The 22,306-nt window shown below is 43.2% G+C and overlaps 1 long non-coding RNA gene across 19 annotated transcripts in view; it reads left to right on the forward strand.

The window, feature by feature from the left end:
• Positions 1-22,306, forward strand: part of LOC109284199 (uncharacterized) — a 190,123-nt gene that overhangs the window by 107,682 nt on the left and 60,135 nt on the right. For 13 of the 19 annotated variants that reach the window (XR_009463468.1, XR_009463470.1, XR_009463471.1 and 10 more), the window contains 3 exons: positions 7,697-7,755; positions 9,586-9,673; positions 13,986-14,442. The exons of 1 other annotated variant lie outside the window; for it this stretch is intronic. This is a non-coding gene — a long non-coding RNA (uncharacterized LOC109284199). Of the gene's footprint in view, positions 1-7,696; positions 7,756-9,585; positions 9,674-13,985; positions 14,443-22,212; positions 22,299-22,306 lie in introns of all 19 variants that reach the window. 5 more of the 19 variants (XR_009463469.1, XR_009463478.1, XR_009463479.1 and 2 more) reach the window with 3 other exon arrangements.

Raw genomic sequence — 22,306 nt, forward strand, 5'->3', positions numbered from 1 at the left:
ACTTCCGAGCCATCCTGGGCAGCCACGGGCATGATTAACATGTCCTGCGCAGCCAGTCCAGTTGACAAGGTGCCCACCTGCAGTGGCAACCTCCACACTGCTGCCTCACCAGCTGCCTCCCATGCATGCCAGGCCAGGCTGTCACAGAGCCACAACCAGCTGGGCAGGGTCCTGCCCCTATGACCCAGCCTGGGCCAGCCCTGCTGGGCCCTTCCTATCCAGCTGCTGCTCCATGACAGCCCCATCTGATCTGAGCATAGGGAGCTAGGAGCAATCTGGCTCTACAGCTCCCATGGCCCCAGCCTGAGTTGCAGCTGGCTGCGCAGGGCCCTGCCCCAAGGCCAAGCCCAGGCTGGCCCCTTTGCACCCGCTCTCAGCTGATCCAGCTCAGCTTCCCAGTCCCAGCCTCAGCTGCAGGTGAGGCAGGCAGATGGTGAGGCTATGCCAACCAGCCAGCTCTGACCATGGCCCTGATCCTGCTCCTGTAGCAGTGAGGGTAGGGTTACCCTGGCTGCAGTCCCCAGGGGTAAAGGGAAGGGAGGGGGGAATAAACCCCCTCCTTGCCTCCTTAGTCTTAAGGGCCCATGCCAGGCCAGCATCTGGCCACGCTTCTGCCCCTGCTCCAGCTAGAGACAGCACAGCCAATCTGGAACAGACAGCACAGCACAGCCTGGGGGTGCAAAGCATGCTGGGATGCTGGGGGACTGTGCCTTAACTTAAACCAGGAAGGGATCTGGGATAGAAGTTTCATAAACCTGTTTGACCTAAATCAGTTAAGTCTGATACTACATTCAACTAGGTTTATCTTAAACCAGTTTTGGCCATTTTGAAACTGGTTTATGCTCACTGAACTTCTGTTCTGTTACAGGTTTAAACCAGTTTTTGATCACTTAAACCCGTTTATGTGTAACTTCTGTCCCTAGTCCATGAGATTAAACAGTATTTGCCCTGGGACTGTAGCAGAAAGATTGGTGAGCTGGGCAGCAGATATTCAAAGGCATTGGAAAACTGAGAAGAAAACACTTGGGGGCTGTGGTGTGATTACCACTAGGTTTCTGACCATGCTTATAACTTTTCCTTTGTTTAAAATTACTGATTCTGACTCGCCTAACCTGTTGATTTCCACTAGAGGGAGCGCTGCTGATGTTCAAGTAAGAATTTTACACTTAATAAAGACCTTTTTAAACCTTACCTAGATGCCACCATTTTGGATTTTCAGAGATAAAATTCCTGTCCCTCCTTGAGGCATGCAGACGGGGTTTATCACAATTAAATCATATCTTTAAAAGGCATTGCCAGTTTCTACTATGTTTGAGATGGTAATGACAAAAAGAATGTTAATACACGAGGGGCTGGATCTTGCAGATATTTAATACCCAGCTCAGTGCTACTTACCACAGCAAGCAGTATGCCCAATAATAAGTGTTTACAGGATTGGGCTTGAATTGACTTGCCCCTTTTCTGCTGTTCTTCATTTTTGCTCAGCGCTCAGTTCAGATCATAAAATAGTCTGGTCTTCACATTCTCTTTACGTTCAGCCTAATGCTAATCTTATACAACAAACCCTGCAAAACCTAAAGCTAGTGTATTTGGATTTCAAACACTACAAAAATGTTTAAATGAACAACAGACCCCAAATAAACCCACATTTCACTGAAACATACCAGATAGCTGCAATCTGATTATAGTGTCAGGAGACATAGATGGCACGAAACCAGAGCTGAGTCCCCCAAACATAAAAACCCTCATTGCAAATCCTGAGGGGCCAAACCATGCCCTTTGGCTTGACTCTGCAAAACCAAAAAACACCAATAAACCCACTGCTACAAAAATGATATCGTTCCCAAATCTGCAGACCTTTATTTTGCAAATCTTCCCTTGCTTGCTCCTTATTTTTGTTAAATTTATGTCTAAACTAATTGACAGTGTCTCTGTGAAAGTTTCTCTGAATGACAAAACACTATATATTCTGAATAGCTGACTTGGATTGTTGTGGGACTGGGTCCCCTTGAACCACAAGCATTTTTACCAACACACTAATTTAATCTGCTTTATATGTAGGCCATGAACCTTAGACCTGCCATGAGAGGATGCAATCATTTGAGGAAGTTATGGAGTTGTATTGTCCCAGGATTGAATCTGGCCTCTCAAGTATTGCCAGCATTTCCCAATGCTCAGTCCACAAGCTCTCCCCACCGTTTACACTCTGAGTGCCTTGATGGCTGTGTGGTTTTAGACACAAGGTATCTCTTTTCATGATCAGGCTTTACTTGGATGAAAAGCCCTTGTATCTTTTACATGATATTAGTTTCACAAGGTGAGTTTGAAGTACAAGCCACAACATCTCCTGTAGTGTGCACAGGACCCCTTCAGCACTCCACAAGAGCAAGAGCTTGGTTTGGCAAACACTTCCAAAAAAATCAAGAGTGGTTTAAGCCTAAAAGCAACTGCATTGGAGTAGGCAAAACCTAAATTTTAGACATGCTGATATTCAGAAGGCCCTAAAATGCCTCCTTTAATTCCTGACTAAGGGCAAATGTGTCCCCCAGGCTCTGAACACCTGCACTCTTTTACTTACGGAGCCCAGTAATCCTATAAGCCCTTATAGCGGGAGTCAGCAACATGTGGCCCACGGGTTGGACCTCAGAACACCCGTGCCCATACTGGAGCTGAGCAGTGAAGAGCTGCTGCTCCCTTACCTCTCCCACGTTTCCCAAGGCTACAGTGTGGACACAGCTTCCAGCTAGTGGGGAGCTGTGCCAGAGCCAGGCAGCTGGAAACTCTGTCCATTGTGTCTACACTATTGCTACCCTGCTACTCTACTACTGCTACCACCACTTCTACCCTATGCCCCCTGCCTCCCTCCTGTGGCTTGGGCACAGCTGGAAGCTATATAGTAGAAGACGCTGGAAGCTGTGCTCATGATCCAGGAGGGGATTGGGGAACTAGGAGAAGCAGAGGCAGCATGGGTGCAGCTGCCTGGCCCTAGTATAGGTACAGGGAAAACTCCCCCCTCCCAAAACTGCTGAAGCCACCTGCCCCATGTTAGACCAAAGATGGGTTGCTCTGGCTTATGGGTTGAAAAGGTTCAGCCTCTGTCTTAGAGACAGTCCATCAGTGAGGGTTCTAATGCAAGGGACAGGAGCCAAATAAATGTGGTTCAAATGGTGCCCAAACAGTCATACTGGTCCTGGCACACTCTTGGCATAGTGCAGTGCACCTTTGGGCACAAAGAAGTTTGTTAATACACCAGTCATATTTAGACCACAGCCCACAGCTCTATCTGTTGATATGCTTAAAAATCTGCTGAGCATTGTGCAAACTAAATTCCAACTGTTCTTGTGTGTGAAAATGTCCAACCTGCTTACAGGTGTTTCAGCCTGATACTGCTGTCTTTCCCCTGTCATTTTGAATGGAATCACAGTGATGTAAAACAGATACAGAATTCATTGCCCTGTGGAGGACAAGGCTCAAAAGAAGCACTAGCACTAGGACTAGCAGTCCCTTGGAACACTTTCTGGAAGGGATGAAACCGCGCATTGGAGCTCTTGGCATAGAGCTCCTAGGAAGCGCTCGATCCCTCCCAAGCAGACACTTAGTGTGAGAAGTACTTGTATTAGACAAAGGTTTGCTTAACTTAAGGGTGGCAGCAGCGGTTGTTGCTTACCTCTACCACCAACACACATACCCAATAGGTCTCCATACCCCAGACTTCAGTGGTGGACCTAGCCCTTCTCACCCCATCCCCAAATTTCCAGACCCTCAGTCCAGATGTTTGACCTCCTACCCCACCAGCTTAAAAGTTTATTAATAACCCAGATCAGCAGTGTAACTCTTTTGACTTCAAAATCTGACTGTAGAGGAACAGCTGCACTTTATTTATAGATAAATATTCTTCTCCAGTGAACTTCTAGTTAACCAGCTAATCAGCCTGGTATCCCTTTAAATATGAATGTTTGTGTCTCCCTTTGCATTAAGTACCTGAATATTTCAGAAGATGCCACATACGGGACAGGATTTGACAGCAATATTCATATGGGATTTTCCCAGAGACACTGAAACTTTTTGAAGCTACAGAAATGGCCCCAGGGTTTTGCTGTTTTTTTGAAAAACAAATCCAAGATGGTGGCTACACACAGGACCCACTTAGCCTCTTTTGATGGTTTAAAAGCTTTGTTTTCAGTGAGAAAAGCTTATCTGGACTTCATACAGACTTACTGCTAGCAACTGATAGCAGACTAGTCATGACAGCAAGCAATATGTAGGGCAGCATTGTCAAAAGGCTGGCTAAATCCCAGTTCTTAAACATGGCTTCTCTTTACATTGGTAATGGACAATCTCCAGGGATCTTACCAGCTTAACCTTAACACTAACACTTACGTAGCTATACTGAAAAACAGCTACACAAATGAGTTTCAGTTTCAAATATTTAACTAAATAACAGGCATGGCAAATTCAGTAAAACTTCAGTAAAGTTGGGTATTCTGATACAAAGGCGTTCAAAAGATGACAGGAAAATGTTCAGTGATTAAATATATTTTATTATAATTTAAATGTGAAATGTGTAACAACTGAGAGAGAATATTCATTTCTCCCTGGTGGGATTAATTTTTAACATTATTTGGAATTCTGAGGTAACAAAGAAAAAACCTTTCTAAAGCTTAACTAAAAATGAACTGATTTAATTGTTTAATGAATTGATTAACCACCTCTTTGGATAAAATCTGTGTCTTGCCTAGGATTTCAGCTGAATATAAGTATTCAATGTACCATACATTGCTATCATTCATTATTAATATGACAGTGGTAAATTATCCTAATACTTTATATAATGGCATCAGGCAGAATTTGTCTGCTTTACACAAGCAGATCATAAGTGCTTGTTTTACACAAATGGATCTTAAGTGTCCTGCCCTGATGAGCTTACAGTCTAAAATCCTGCTCTAATAAGACCTCTATTTATGGAGCTCCCGAAGATTTCCAGGGGGATCTCTGCCCAATGAGAACCTGAAGCAGAGGATCGAGAGTTCAACAGACAGACATAGAGTGTAACATGATGCACCTCATAGATAGTAAATATTTCCATCTGTTAAGCAATGGTATGCCATGTACCATGGCAATACACTTGCTAAATATATTGCACATTGGAAATGACCTGATTATATTACCGTGTTATATTTTGGCTCTGTTTACCTTAATGCTGCAGCTGTGTTAGCCAGAATCACACTAACTCATTTCAGGCTAGTAGGGTTTCCTTTGCTACTGGGGGCAGGCATATACATTTTCCTTTATCATTAAGATACATAGGATTACTGTTTTTTCTTTCAGCGTGTGGAACAGCCTATTGTTGCTTGCAGAAGCACTTCTGTAGCATGAGGCATCCTCTATTGAAATTGCTATGGTTAGGAATATTCCACCAGCTGAGTAATCTCACTAGCTGAATAGCCCTAAGTGCTTTATAATAGAGTTTGCAAAGGTTCATAAAGGTCTGCATCAATGTCACTTTATTTACACATTCCTTAGATTTGGCCTCAAGCTCTTTTAGTTCTAATGCTACTAACTAAATATGCTAAAGAGCTGCATCTGTATAAATACCAAGTAGTGAAGTATCAGATTTCCTCCTCTTTTTCACAGTTGTTTGAAGCCAGTATTAGTAGGATCAGATGTCTGGTCTGGTCACTGAAGAGTGATTATATTATATCTCATTAATTCTGCAACAGTAGCATATACTTTTAAAAAACTTTTCTTCTGTCTTCTGTCTTCTCAGTAGAACAACTGTTAAATGAAATTAGAGGTGAATTAAATTTGGAATTTCCATTCTGCAGGAAACAAACTTTTCCATATCTGTATTGATCCCAAACAGAAAGGAAAAGTTGAAATTTAAACATTTTTTCCAAAATAAAATTCTGAACAATTTAGATTAAAAAACATCTGCATGAAACCTCTGGACATGTTTGATTGAAACAAAACATTTCAACATTCCTCAGATCAAAACATTTCATTTCAGTGTTGGAATTGTCTTGAAAAACTTGCACTGGGGATGATGCGGTCTTCCATCAAGTCCGATCCATAGAAAAAAATGGGGGCTGACACTCCAAACCCTACTGTGTAGTGTATTGCTGGGAAAATGCAGAATAATTTTTCTGTTGAACTGATAAAAAACAAATGTTTCCTATCAGTTCAATAAAGCTAGTGGTCCTGATTTGGGTCAAACCCACCTGAAATTAAATTTTTCATTTAATTTTTCTTAATGGCAAATAAAGATTTCAGCTGAATTAAAATTTGTACTTATAACAGTTACCTTTTGTTGAAACTACGTTTTCCATCACAAGATCTTTCTGTCACAAAATTCCCATTTTGTGTCCCAAATTTGACTTTATATGAAATCAAATCAATGCTACTACTTCTAAATTTTAATCCATTCCCAGATAGTTGTGACCTATTATTATTGCCATTTGATAATGTAATAACCTGTGAGAAAACAATGGGTGGATCCTACTCTAGGTCCCATGTGAATAGGACAGATGTCTACATGTCAACAAAATATCATTTCTGGAAAGTAAAGGAACATGTAACGTGGATGGGCAGGACAGAGCCTCACTAGAAGTACGGTGTGGGGAATCTGCATATCAACTCTCTATGACATAAATAATCTGTGGGTGAGCAAGGAGACCCTGAGTTCATACACCTTTTTATCATTTGTTTCAGGGGCGTAGGTTGTAGCCATGTTGGTTTAAGGACATAGGCAGACAAGGTTCTTTGGGCAAATCCGGTATCTTTTATTAGACCAAGAATAGGTCTAATAAAAGATACCGGATTTGCCCAAAGAATCTTGAATACCTTTTTATGAAAGTTGACCTCTGACTTGTGTCCCTGTTCTGATAACCACCTACTTATATGATCTTTGAAAATTTTCTGAGTTTTAGAAAAAATGTAAAATTTTGTAACACTTGTAAAATTAGAAAAAGATTAGAAAAAAATTATTTAAGAAAAAAGAAGAAATATTTAAAACTTCTATCATGGTTTATAAACAGCCCAAACAGGAACCAAAAACAGTTGGTACAAGATCTTTTAGCAGGTCATTTTTTAAAAGTCATTTAAAAACAGTATTGATGAGACTAATTGTCATTTGGTTTCTCAGATTTACATAATTACACAGAGAACTTCCCCTTTCCCACCTCCCATTGTAACTCTGGTTAGTTTGTGTAGCTTTTGGTATGGTGGGGCAAATTTTCAGTCTTGGGGGCTGGTTGTTTTTTTTTAGCAATTGAGGTCACCCTGGTGCAGAAGGGCTACTCTAAGTTATACTCCTAATGTAGGTTTATTGATGGATCTATTCTTTTGAAAACATTCCTTAGATTATGATATTTTATTCAACAGACCTCATGGTTGTATAATGTCAGTCAGTGCACCTGCCAAAACAGCACCACTGCACTCACAATTATATGAAAAGGCAATTCACTTTAGGTTGCCAATTTAAATTTTGTTTTGTGTCTTTAAATATGTCTGAACCCCAAACTGAATTAATTTACATGAGCGTGATTGTTTGACTCAGCATGAAATGGAAAGCAAAGAGAACTTAAATCCAATGGTTCTCTAGTAAACATGGAGCTTTTTTAATATATACAGTATTTTAGTGGTAAGTGCTCAAAATTCCTCTTGTATTTGCTGTTCTCAGCTATTCCTCTCTTTCTAGTGTGGTTAGCTGAGATCGTGAATTGGAATGGGCAGAATGAAGAGATCTAAGACATTATGGTAAGCTGAGCCTGAGTTGGTCTACAGCACATTTTATAAAAAAACCCAGAGATTTGCTAACAATTCTGCAGTCATCCATCTTCTTGCCTTTCTGCATGCAGTTCTGTTTACAAGCTAAAGAGACAAGGAGCTGAGGGACAGAATCCATAATGAAATAAGTGCAATAAAGTGCAATACACTTGTAGCCCAGGTAACTCTCCTTCTCTAACTGAAGGGGATTGTTAGCTGGCAGGTGTGCTGTGGGGGAACTGCAGACTGCTCAGTTTCCCTCCGTCCCTATAGAACCAGGCCAGGACAGTCAGGGGACTTAACTATATACAAATTTATTTACATTAACTTATCAAATGAAAAAGAAACATGAATATAAACATATGTACCAATATAGTTATATTTATATGATATCTAAACAAATAACATAAACAATACCCTCCTGGTAAATGCCATAAAACCTTATACCAATGCTCCAGATACAGGTAAGTATCTGATCTGAAAGTGATAAACCCCCCCAAAAATATAGATAGCTAACAAATAAACTATAGATAAGTATGGGTGAACAATAAATAAGCCACAAATAAATACAAATAAACAACAGGTGAAATAATAGCAACAAGGGGTCCCAGCAGAGCCCTAGGACTCTAATCATCTATTAATTTACAAACATGAGAATTCACAAAATATAAGGCATGGCTTCATACCACTTATGGCTCAAGAACCCCAAAGATAAACTTAATCCCAAGGGGAAACTCCAATACCCTTGGGCTTTTCCCAAGCCCTACAAGGAAGCTGGTAACTTTAGGGGGGCCCTCCCAGTGGGACCTCCATTTTCAGGAGCCCTTAACTAACCAGGGGAACTCCCCCTCCCCTGTGGGAATCCTCTTTTCCCTGCAACTCATGTCTCCCAGGCCTGGAGGGTGGCCCTCGTCCTCTGCACCAGGCTGCTCTCTCGCTTGCAGTGGGTTTCAGGGCGGGGTCGCTGTCCCCTGGAACAGGACTCCTCTATGCAGGGCTTCTGGGGCCTCTGGCTCAGCCCTGTCTGCTGGCTCAGTAGCCTGAGCACCGTCTGGCTCCCTGGATTCAATCTGTTGCTATGGGTCAGCAGTCTGGGCTGCCTTGTGCAGCACCAGGATCGGTCTGCTCCCGGACCCTCCGTGCAGCGCCTCCTGCTCAAGCCCCCAGCCTCTTTTTAGGGGTTGAGGACCTGAGCCGCTCAAGTGCTTCAAAGGTCCTACTCCATGTGCCAGCCTGTGCACCGTGTCTCTAGCTGCATGCCAGAAGTTGCAGACCCAAGCAGCCTCACACAGCTCCCAGGGTCTGGATGCCGTGCTGCGCACCGAGAACCTAGCCACTGGAGCCATCTGCCATTCCCCACTGATGGAAGTCTTCAGGGGTGCTTCTGGGCTACTGCTTTGCCCTGCTGAGCAGCTCTCCTCAGCTCTTCTAAGCCCCACTCTTCTCTCTTCTCTGTCCCGAATGTGTTTCCCTCATGCTGGGCACGCAGCTCCTTTTATACTCTCCAGGGCTCCGCCCCGAAGTCTTCCAGACCTGAGTGTTGTAGTCTTCAATCAGGCCCACCGCGGTGGGAACTCCTCTCCCCCTCCCCTCAGGAAAGGGACGTGACTTAACTCCTCTTGCTGCCTCCTAATTGGTGGATGGGCTCCACCAATCAAAACAGCAAGATTTCAAGCCTGGGACTCAACCCAAGCTCCAAAAGGCAAGCCTGCTACACACTAAACAATTCCACCTGATGGCTGTTTCATGCAGTCTCACAATGTAGACAGTACTCTATATACGAGAACAGGCGACTTCATATTTTATTTCTGTTTTATGCAGATTTTGAAAGACTGGAGTCTCACTTAGCTGGGATTTTCTCAGCTGGCCTGTCTCAATCCATGCATCAGCTGAACTAAACATTACAAAGGTATGAACGAAAATTAATTTTAAAAATCAAATGTAAAATACAGTTTTATGAGAGAAAACAACTATGCCATTGATTTGAGGCAAGTGTAACAAAATGGGATCTTTAACTAGCCAAGATATTAACATGGTTTATTTAGAAAGTCTGTTTTCATCTTCAGCCTTTCACAAGTGTGGAGGCTGCTCTGTTGTGCTGGAATTCCAGCATGTTGGAGCAGACTCAATCGAATCTGCTGGAGCAGGGCAATTACTGCACTCCAGCAGCCTCCTGCATCTTGTGTATCAGTGTCCCTGTACTTAAAAATGGCAGTAGGATGCTTGAACTAAGCTTGTTGAATGACCTTTAGTTCAAGCACCCCTGCTGCCATTTTTAAGGGCAGGAACGCTGATACATGAGACGCAGAGGCGCTTTGAGCCACTCTAATTAAAGCGCTGCCCTCCTCACCCCTGGAGCACATGTAAAAGTGCCTGTTGATGCAACTGAGGTGCATAGGCGATTATTACACTCTGGCTTCTTTGTACTAGTAGACATGTGTCTGTCTTGTGAGACAACAGAATTACGCCAAGTGAGCTATCAGCTCACTGGATGTAATCCTCGTTTGAAAATACGGTGAAGCTGGAGCGACCATTTAAAATGTCCCATTTAACCTCTGCCTGTCAAAATTCACAGTTGCCATTTATACATACATACTTAGGTGACTGGTAGTGCTGTGTCATTGTTTTCTACCCAAGAGTAAGAAGCTAGGGTGTGATCTTCCACCATAGTGCTGTGTGATCCTTTTATGGCTCACCAAACGCCAATGCAAAAATAGCACTGTTACATGGGCAAACAGTTGCACATGATTCAAAAGATAAACCCACATTTTTCAAATAGGAATCCATAATTTTAAAAACACCATGCCCTTTTGTGGTCTTTTTGAGTTCTTTGCAACAGGAGAATAGTTCTATTATTTTTCTCTAGTCAAGAAATAAGTGAAAGCTAAAAACTGGCATTTTCTGAGTGGTACTCTCAGTCTAAAAAATTTGAGAACCACTGTGCTGGGGGAACTACACTAGGGGATTTCAGTTCCAAACAAATGTTTAATAACAATCCATAAACATGGAGGACATGATTATCTATACACATAGCTAATATTTTATCAGGGTTCTGATGGTTTTTGTAGTACAAGATAGAGGACCAGTAGAGGGCTCCCAAACTATATTAAGGGCAACTACTTAATTACTATACACTGCCCATGGTACCTGGGGGCATACATCACTCCCTAAGAAGTGCTAGTCATTTCATGCTGCTGGGCCCAGTATGATGCATTTGGAGTGCACAGCAGCCATTAAATATCCAATTCTACTCTAAAAATTATATTGATGTCATTGATGACAGGGATGGCCAAGCTGCAGCATAACTGTCACAAGTGGCACAGGCAGCTTTGGTGTGTGGCACATGACAGATCAGGGAGGAATCAGGTAGCACAGGGCTGGCAAGACAGGAAGCAGAAATCAGAATAGGAGATTGGCCAGGGAGTATAGAGTAAGGAGCAGAAAGCAGAGCAGCAGATCAGATAGAGGAAAGGGATCAGAATGGCATTTGGGGAGAGTACTGGGTTAAATGGTGGCATGACTGCCAAAAAGATTGGCCCCCACTGATCTATGGTACTGGTGCACAAGCATGATAATTAATATGGATGTATTGTGTTATAAGTCCATTATCAAGTGGGGCTGACAGAGAACCTGGGTTTTACTGAATAACATCCTTCTCTTTGAGTTTGTATTAAACCAAATTCCCAGCATAGTGCTAGGGAATGCAATGATGCTGTAGTGCTTGTTTGAGGGCTATCAGGTAACAATGAGGTCTTGACCTCTTATCATTATTAAAAATCCCATGTCACAACACTTAATTGCTCAGATGCTTACAGCACAACAAGGAATAGAAATGTTCAGGACTGAAGCTCAGAAATAAATACAAAAACACGTTTCAGAGGCTATTTGTAAAATTATCACCTTATTTTTGGGGGAGGGAATATAGTTCCCAAGATAGCCAATTTCATAGAGGAATACTTTCAAACCTGTAATTGTATCATTGAGAAAACAGGATTATAACTGGTTATTGAAAGGAATAGCAACCATTTGGATATAATTGGTAAAAAAAGCTCCAAGAAATGGTGTTCATTATAGACAAAATGAGAAAAATACCAAATATATTATGCTGGTACTTCTGTAAAAGTGGCCCTTAAAGTAGTTCTTTGTTTATAGAAATGAACCAAAGAAGGTTTGTATCAAAGTAACTGTAGCCTCAGGTATTTGTATAGCATGAGATAAACATCCTTTTTGGCATTTCACAGATAAACTTATGAGATATGTTAAATATGGCACAAAAGTAATGATACCCTTCACAACATGCTCTTTGTCTCATGGTCCTTTTCTAGAGAACACAGTGTTCTGAGAGAAACCTTAAGACAATAGTTGCCTGTATTAAGAAAGAAAAAGAGTTATGTTCAAATTACTGTACTAAACAAGGCCCTCAGAGCACTGCAGTGTACCTAGTGAATGGCAATTTTCAGTGAATATTGAATAAATTCTGCACTGAAATCCACTGGGTCTTTGGTTCAGCTGTTCTCTAAGGAGGAAAGCAGCAGGTGACTGATAAAACAACAGTGTGAAGTCTCAGGGGCTCTTGCCTCTGGCTTCTTGTGCTACTGAGTAAAGTGTCAAGCAGCCAGAATATTGACCTAAGTGAGGAGACAAGGATTTCCTTACCACAAAAATATTTTGTCTTGCTACAAACTGACAGTAGTGGCTCTTATACATCCAAACTCCTTGGTGTAAGGGTTGTGATGGGGATGAAAGATGGGCATGGGGGAAGCATGCCAAAATGGAAGGCAAGGCAAAGTACAGGCATGTTGCATCTTACACAGGGGTTAGTTTCCGAGGTCAGTGCGTAAGGCGAAAATCGTGCATAGTCAAATTGCCAAAAATTTGACTAGCGGCGACTGCCTCTGCCTCCAAAACCTCCCACCACCACTGCAAAGCCATGCTTGGAGCTGTGCAGCCAGCGGCAGCAGCGCAGCGTGGGGTGGTGAGGGGGATGGCTGCATGCCGCCGGGCCACCACCATGCTGCAAAACCTCCTGCCGCCGCTGCAAACTGAAGCCCTGCCCCCCTCCCACCCCACATAAAGTTGAATTCGCACAAGTTAAATGCGTGTATGGCGTGACTGTACTGTACCTAGGTCTCCATCAGACCCTAGGCCGCTACAGCTGCTGGCAGCAAGGAGTGCTACTTGGAGCTGCCTTGAACCTCTTCTGTGTTACCAGATGTAGTAGTCTAAGATCAGGGGAACAGATGGCATGAAGCCAATTAATTACTTCTATGTGGTGAACTGTACATTGTCCTATACATTGGAATAACTAAGGGAAAAATGTGACCCATAGGGCTGTGTGTATGATAGCATTCTAAAATAAATGCTCTGGCTCAACCAGAAATTTTGGTCTTACTGCACGAATTGCTGTGTGAAATTCTTTGACCCGCTTATGCAGGAGGTCAAACCAGATGTCCTGGCCCTTCTGGCCTTAAAATCTATGAATCACTGTAAATGGACAAAAACTTGTAGGTGGTTAAACAAATCATCTTAGTGCATATTAAAAAGTCAAGTACAAATAAAATCAAAAGCTTTCTGAACTGGCTTTTCCATGCTCTTTAAAACATTTCTTTGACAGTCACAAATGTCAATGAATAAATCCCAAGCAGGATAAATGATTAAGCTAAAAAAAATTTCAGTGAAAAAGAAAAGAACCAACTAGATGTTAAAACACTCCAGATGGACCATTTTTCATTTTCCTTTCACAGCCACGAACATGCTTAAGACAACTCTAGTCACTAGAGTGAGGGCACAACTCTTTCCCCTCTCATTCAAAGAGGGTTCTTTCCCTTTAGCCACCGGCAGGGAGCTGCCTCCCACAGCTTCAGCTTGGGGTTTATATGGGGCCCAAGGCCCTGCCCCTTCCTGCCAGCTGGCCAGGTACAGGTGCTGACTAATTTTGGCCTTAGCCGGTTGCCATGGCAACCTGCACCTGGGCTCCTGCCTGGCTCTTTGGGCTCTCCCCAGGCAGGTCCTGCTCTTCTAGGAGCAGGCACCCTAGTGCCCCGCAACACTACCCTTCTGTGGAAACGTTGATTTTTCCTTTTTTTTTCTGATATTACTCAACTCACCTGGTTTGTCCTTGTCCCTGCTCTCCTCCTCAGCCTTTGTGGTGTGGCTGCAGGGAAACAATGAATAAACAAACAAACAGCTTTTCTTCAACAACATTTATGTTATTTCCATAGGTATTCTTTGCAAACCAGCAACAGAAACCAATTTTGTAAACGCCTTGCAGAAGAATCATATGAATAAAGTGACAAACCCTGGTTCAGGAGGAGAGATTTTCTGTCAGAGTATTGATGACCACTGTTACTGTGACATAATTTGAAGGTTATACCTAGCAAGAGACTCCCAGATGACCAGCTTGGCAGATGTGTGAAGTGCAGATGAGGTGGTACACTTGGCAGGCCCATGACCATTGCTTTTGATGTGCAGTCCTGCTTGATGCATATTTTTTGCCCCTGGGAGTGAAGATGGAGTTTTCTTCAAGCTGATGAAATGTCCCTGTGCACAGCTGCCCTACATTTAGTTCTGTTCTTGTCAGCATGCTCCCAGTATCATGTTGACATGAAGGTGGGTTCAGACTTCAAACCTGTACAGGATGGGCAAGACGCATCTATGCTTTAAACCAACCTATAGGAGGTAATGGAAAATTATATCCTAATTATATCCTATGTTAAAAACATGATAGAAAGGCTATCATTTTCTATTATATTCTATAGGATTTTAAAATAATTTCTATAGTCTATTAAAATTTCAGGCTTTTCCATAATGAGAATTTTCTTTTTAGATTGAATGCCTTCCTCCCCACATGAGTACCAGCAAAATGAGTGCTAGTGATTCCATCATATTGTGTTGCTCGAGTTAGCGAATTCTTTTGTAAAAAGAGGTGTCAGGTTGTTTTACCAGTTGAAGTAATCCAGTTGGCAACAGAGGAACTTAACCAGGAGAATTTAAAAACACCCGGGTTCTTTGTTTCACAGCCAGATCTGCATCTTTGAAATAATCTCTCACCACCATCCCATGTTATTATCCCCCTCTCTTTCTGCATCTCACTACCTTTTATTTCTACTTTATTCTATCTTAATATTTACACTAAATATTGTTTACACTAAATCAAAACTCCTGTGAACTCTAAGGCATGTCTATTCAGCCTCTGTGGCATGCTCAAGAGCATTGCCATGAAACATGACCTGCCCACTCATTGCTGCTCCACATGCATAAAATAAGGTAATTTGTGGCCTTACAGCACTGCCCAATTCATGGAAAATAGGTATGTTCATGACAAGAAGCCTACAAGTGTTTCTGGGGTGCATGCTCAGTGCTGCTCTGACATGCCTACATAGCCTCATTTCCAGGACTACTATAGTATATGTGGAGTAGGAGTGAGCGGGCAGGACTTGCTTCATGGAGGTGGTATAGTCTTGTTCTCCAGTGACTTGTTAATAATTATACAAGATACATCACATAGGTAACTGCAAGATGGCTGCCAACTGGAATGGTAGAATTGTGCACTTGTATGAGGCAGGTTTCTATAATTGTATCAGAGACAAGTCAGGGAAGGATGAGGCTCTGACATGAATGTAAGTGAAGACCTAGGTGGGACATTGCAATTGTATCCAGTAGACCACAATTGCTTTTGTGTTTTGAAACAAAAGAAAATTAAAGGGGAGGCTAATAATTGCTCAGTTCTGATTGAATGGAACTTTCAGCAGAACCTGGGATCAGTTCTCTGAAGTGCAGTATTCTGAGTACTGATCCCTACCAAAGCTAGCAGGAGTCAAAGGCACCCAGCACCTCCAAGGGCCCAGTCCTATAGGAAGGCTGGTTTCTCTCTCTGTTCTTTTCAGTACTGCTCTCTGCTAGTGCTCTCTCCCTTCCTTGTATCTCCTGAACTTCTCTCATGCTTAGTGTCTGACATTGATTCGGTTCCCTCCCATTTTGTTGTATTACCCAGCTCCATATCCTTGTTCACTCCTCTGCAAGGCAAATTTCCTAAGCATCTCAGTACTATCTTATCCCTTTCTTATTTTCCTGTATCTTGTAGAAATGATGGGGAGTGGGGGTGCAAGCGGGAAACATATTTTGCCTCTGGTTGACTTAGATCTCCACCTTTTCTGGGAACTGTCTGTTGGAATGGCAGGTCTCTGGCTCTGAGACTTGTGAATATATATATGTTTGCTTATGCAACAAACCAAGTTGCAAGGCAAGCTCTTCCAAGTGCCAGTACTATGGACATTTTATGAAGCATTACTACTCTTCTGTCCGCCTTGCAGATCTCTGCAGAGCCAACAGTGAACAGTGCCATAGGAGGCTGCAGTGCCCTACTCAAGGCCCTCCCTAGTCAGACCTGTTTGCTCATAGTCCTGATGGAGGTTCAGCTGAGGTATTCAAGGGGATGGAGGGATAATGCTGTAGAAGTGCCATTCCCCTGCTTCTGTGCTGGGAGGGGTGTCTCTCCCTGCCAACTGCGTGTTCATGCAGATAGACACCTCTTTCTTTTTTTAATTTAACTCTCTCCCTCCACCCCAGTGAAAAGCAGAAGATGATCTGGGATAAAGAGGGGTCTTTTAGTTTGGTATTCCCAGGAATCCCTTCCCACACAACAAAAGTAAGGCAAGAAAATCCTTGAGTTTTTCACTTTTAAACAAACATGGTTCACAGACTACGAGAGACAAAACATGGCAAAAAATTCCTGTAGCTTCAGAGCAGACTGAACTATTTGAGGAATGACAGAAGGCAGATGCATAACTAGGGCAGGGCAAATGGGGTAACCACCCCTGGTGCCAATTTGGGAGAGGGTGCAAAAGAAGCAGCTGCTGCTGGCAGCCACACAAATGCAACCGCATTTGCGATGGCAAACATTGCTGCCCCTGAGTCTGGAGCCCAGCTGTATCCATACGCTGCTGGCAGAAGGCAGGGAAGTCTGCCACATTTAAAACTAACTCATTCAGAAATGCATAAGTTTTCATAGGCACCAGCCTACTTCACCAGATGCTATCATCTGATGTTTCATAGCATTCAACAAAGCAGCAGGCTGTTGCCTATGAAAGCTTATGAATAAGTTATTCTCTAAGGTGCCCCCTGCTGTGCCATCATTCTAACATGGCAAATTTCCCCCCTCTCTGTGAGAAGAGATGAAACAGGTGAGGTGCACTGGTCTAAACCAAATCGCTGCCCTGTTATAAAAGTAACGCATTTAGCTCTGTGTCATCTGACACTGTGTTTGTTCAGTTGTCTTCCTTTTCCTGAGGTACGTGTAGCTCTTCTATTACAGCTTGTGGGAGGAAATGAATTGAGTTCAGTCCTACAAGGTGCTAAGCACCATGGTGGAGGTTGCTCAACAGCTTTCAGTGTCAAGCCAATAAACTCCCAGCATTTCTGTTTAGCTTTAATGAACTGGAGCGGCATGAAAGACAAATGCATCTCCAATTAAGTGTCCTGTTCTCAAAAGTGGAAAAATGTGTAAGTGAGAAGACATTTAGAAATAGTGCTGTGTGACAAACAAGAAACATATTATTGCTTATGTATTTGGTGCCAAATTCTGCTCCTTTCACTCCTTGTGGTTGCATCTACACATGCATTAACACGCTTTTCCTAATGTACATTAAATTTAGTATCTCCAGCATAAGGCACTAAATTAATTTGTGTTAGACTGCCCTAATGCACAGCAGCACAAACACACACTTTTTAAGTGATGCTTAATGCGCAGTAGCCTATTTTACTGTGCATTAGCCTAATAGCACTTTTTTATGCTTTAATGCACAGTAAAATAGGCTACTGCTCGTTAAAGTCCATGTGTAGATGTGCCCTGTGAGTTGTAATTTACACCATTAGTAGTTACACTGATCTAGGAATAAAGTACTAAATATAAGAAAGGGCAGCAGAATGGAAATATATACCAGGTATTTTAATATCTCACAGTCTGACAGTTGTGGTGCTGTGATTCGCATCTGTTATTTGCAAATCCTTTGCTTTGTTTTTCAAATTTGCTTTCATAATTTTAAATAAACACATCTGCTAATGAAATTCAAGGCAAAATTGTACTAGAAGCTGTTTCGTTTTGCTGCCTTTTGTTAGACTTTGATTTATCCTTTACATTAGGTTTCTGCTTCTGCTCTTTTGGTTTGGTATATCATTATAGTCTGCACTTAAGGAAGCATTTAGAAAGAAAGGAAATAACTGGCAAACAAAAGAAAATCCAAGTTTGTCCATTACATCTCTTCTTGGACCATGGATGGTTTCCATGATTCAGCAATTAGAAATTGCTACAGAATGGCTAGCACAGGACTAGAGCAAAGATGGAGAAAGGACTAGTAAGGGAAACTTTATGACCTAAAAATAGTTGATCCCTCCCCTGTCCACGGACCTAAAAATAAGAGTTATCAACTCTCTGCAGTGACCCAAAAATAATAGGGAATATCTCTCTTCCAAAGGTATTTGGCCAATATCCAAGACATGTTACTTGGGAGATGTGACACTTGGATTACTATAACTAGAAAACGAGCCTTTCTATTTGTCACAGTTGTCATATTATGCTAAACCAGTTACTTCTCTTTAATCCCAATTAATGCTTGTATTCTCCACTTCCATTTGGTATTAGGAATGTGTAGCAGCAGTATTTTCCACCCGGTTCTCTGGTCAGCAATCTTTACAGAGGGTCTGGCTCTTCTCTGCTGATAGGAGCTATCTCAGGCAGCTGATAATTTTGGGCTCATCCCATGAAACAGCAGATGATTTCATGAATGAAACATAAGAGATATTGAAGAGAACTTCTGGCATCAACCCCAACAGAAGAAATCAATTTAGTGTTCATTAAAGATCCTGGGAGACTGCAGCTCAATACTTACATACAGAACATGTGCAGTCTAGGCAGTGGCAGTACAATTTTGCCAATGTTACCATGCCAGTGTACCTCTAGAAACTATTATTGTGAGTGAAAGGCAACTGTATGTACCCATGAAATGTTGAGATTTCTGCTGACAATGTGGATCTTTGCCTATGGAGAACTGAGCTTATTCTTCCAAACAACACAAGTTAGGATCATTCTCTACAAGCCTGAGTTGAGTTTTGACACTCTTCCATCTAATGTCCTTGAGGAGTAAATATTTTGAGAAAAAATCCAAGTTGAAGTCTGATAAATCTCACATCCAAATAAAACAATCCTTTGTCAAAGCTAATACTTCCATAAATTACTTACACTTCATATATATCTTGGAACTAAGTTGATCTATTTTGACACAATGATTACAAATTCTTGAATGCAACTCGCTTTAGGAGACAGTATTAACAGTTGGAGCAGTTATTTTTAAAGACAATCTCCATAGAATTATAGATTTAGAAAATAGGTTCTCATAATCCAAGGACACTGAAACTTTTGGGCACTTCACAACTTTTTTGCAGCTCTAGATCTGAATCATTTTCAAGTAGATTCACATGTACAAGCTTCAAGCATTACAGTCTGAACACAAATACAACATAAACACAACTGAAATGGACCTCTGTTACACGAAGAAATAAAAGCAGGCCCAAAGCAAGTAGAGTACAACAATCTCTTATAGATACAAATTATATGAGAAAAATACTTCTGAAATATATTTGCACTGTGATTAAGAAATTGCTTCATCTTAGGATCAAGATAGCTGATGATGATCATATTAAAATGTGATAAAGAAATCATGCTGATGCTAAATAAAATTTGAAAGAAGCTAAATATGTTCTGGGTGATTACAGCATGCTTTGTATAACTATGGAATGCAAGGTAGAGTGGTTTTATCCATCCACAAAAGAGCAGTATTCACCAAGATGATCATTTTGTGGGGTGGTCCCAGAAGTAGAAGCCCTGTTTTACTTGTGTCCAGCTCAGCTACATTTGAACCCTTACTACTGAGCTACCAGTGGATCTACAGTTCCTTTTGCTAGATGCCGCTGTGCAGTATGATCACCTGTGTTTTGACTGTGCTTCCTACAAGATGGCTGTGCCCGCCTCCGCTCTATCGTGCGTTCTCGCGCCACCTTCACCCGTGCAGTTGATCTTGACTGCCAAGGATTTATGTCAGGGTGACCCCCTAACTCATCTGCCATGACTTTGAATGGTTCCTCAGTGGAGGGGGTCCCCCTTGAGAGTGCCTCCCGAGCCGTCACGCATTTTGGCGGGAGTTCACAGGGCTCCAACCTGTCCTACACCCTGGCCATGCGCCACCCTTAGAGACAGGCCTCTAAGCCTATTCGCAGCTGTCCCCACTAGTATCTTTACTGTCTTCGGCGTTGCCTCTTGACGACGACCACCCAGGGTCCTGGTTGGACTCCGGTGAGGGTCTGGGACTCCTTGGCTTTCAGGCTCGTCTTCTCTGACACCCTTAGGGACCACTGGTTGTAGGCCTAGTGCGTTCTGGTGTGGTTCCTCTCTCTCCCCTTTTACGGGGACCGAGCCCCCTCTTTGTTTGGTGCTATGGACTCTGTTGATCTGCCTTCTCCCTGGGGACTGAGATAGATGCGCCCCGAAAGAGGAACCTCTGTCAATTCCTAGATCCTATACCCTTTTCCCAAAACACCTGACATGAAGCAAAGGAACAAGGCCACCACTGTGACTACTAGTGCAATGTGACCTAAAGGAAAGAAGGGAGGAGAATGCCTAAGGAAAATGGCGTACCCACAGTAGGATCCCCGTACCCCTTCCCCTCCTCAGGTTAGAGCACCCTCGGGGTCGGTACCCATGCCTTCACCCCCGGCTAGGATTTTACACTTTCTCTCTCTCTGGGCCTGCCTCTGTTCGGGGCAGTGGCCCCGTTGCCTCTATTTGGGGCTCTCACACCGGCTCCCCCAACCCTAACGGGCTACTGTGGCTCGGTCTTCCCTGCCGCTGTCACTGTCGCTACCGTAAGCGGTGTCCCAGCCGGTTTTCCTGCTGGCGTTTTTGATCCCTGCCAGTCCCCGGCTCGGGGATCCTCTGCTGCTCCCACTGTTTTCGCTGTCGCAGCAGCCGCTGCTGCTGCCTTTGCCAGCCTCTCTGCCGGCGTCCCCAATCCCTGCTGGTCTTCTCCGGCTCGGGGATCCTCTGCCGCTCCCGCTGCTTCCTCCGCCATAGCAGTCACTGCTCCTGCCTTTGCCGGCCTCTCTGCCGACGCCTTTGATCCCCGCCGGTCTTCTCTGGCTCGGGGATCCTTTGCTGCTCTTGCTGCTTCCGCTGCCGCCGTTGCCGCCACTGCCAGCCGCAGCGGCTGGACACCTTCTGCCCAGTGGTTCCCTGCCAGTTCTCTGGTCCTTGGCGGCCTTCCTGCACGTTCACGGCTCCCCTTCATCTCCGCTGGGTGGTGTCTCCCCATGAGGTCACCTGGCCCCAGCTGTATATGGGCGCGGCTTACAAACTGCGTGGGGGTTTCTTGCCACGTGTTTCCCTGCTCCTCCCTGCTCTTGAAACAGGTAAGTTGTTTTTTTCCTCCTCTTCTTCGGTCAGGGGTTTGCCTCTGGGTGAGGCTTCCCCCTTTTCCGGTTCTGTGCCCCTGGCACAATGGCAAATTGGATGGAAGGGTCTGAAAATAAGGGGGTCTCAATGCTAGATTCAGGTTACTCCAGCCAGTACCCAGGTAGTCCCATAGCTCATCCCAGACCACACCTACTCACAGCACTCTACCCTAGCACCTCCCCCTATCACTCACCCACATAAAATAGCCATCCCTGGCAGCAGTCAGTCCTGCCATCCAAATTCTAGCACCCAAAAACTCAGATAATCCAACTACCAAACCTTCTAGTTCCAGACAGCCTTCAAGCCCCGTGAATATCCCAGTGCTCCTCAGCATGCTTCAGTCTGCTCCTGCCTTCTCCAGCTTCATTGTTGCTAAGTTTTCTGCAAAGCCAAATCTTGCCAGCAGGATGCATTCACCATAAGCTGAAGTTCATTGTGTTATACAAATTATGTATAAGTATAATTAATCATTAGCTTCTTAGCTCATAGGTGGTGGTGCACTAAACTTATGCTGTTCTGATCACTCACTCTGAAATGTGCCATCTCATTGGGATTACTGCTTTTACAATGTGGAATTTATAAACATAAACACCATGACAGTTACCTAGGCAGCTTCCAATAGGAGGCATTACAGAATGATTCTGTACAGGATAATACCCAGGAACTGTGCATAGTTTAGTTTTCAGGAAGTGCCTGATGAGATAAGACAGCACATGTGGAAGAATGAATTTGGCCTGAATACTGCACTGTCTTGATTTGCTGTCATGTTACCCTTGCCCCCTGAACAGTCATAGCTAGAGCATTTGCTAAGCATAACTGATATAGCCGTGACATCACTGATATGGATTCAAAAAGCATGTCTGTCTACCATACTTCGTAAAGCTACTTATTAATGATATGATAACAAGATGAATACACAGTGAGCCATCTTATTTCTCTTAATTCAGTGTAAACCTGAAGCAACTCAGCGGAGTCAGTGAGTTACTCTGGATATGTGGTTATGTAAATCACATGATCTTGCCAGATGCATTTGGTAAGTTG

The sequence above is a fragment of the Alligator mississippiensis genome, chromosome 7 (assembly GCF_030867095.1).
Source record: "Alligator mississippiensis isolate rAllMis1 chromosome 7, rAllMis1, whole genome shotgun sequence".
Taxonomy (NCBI): Eukaryota; Metazoa; Chordata; order Crocodylia; family Alligatoridae; genus Alligator; species Alligator mississippiensis.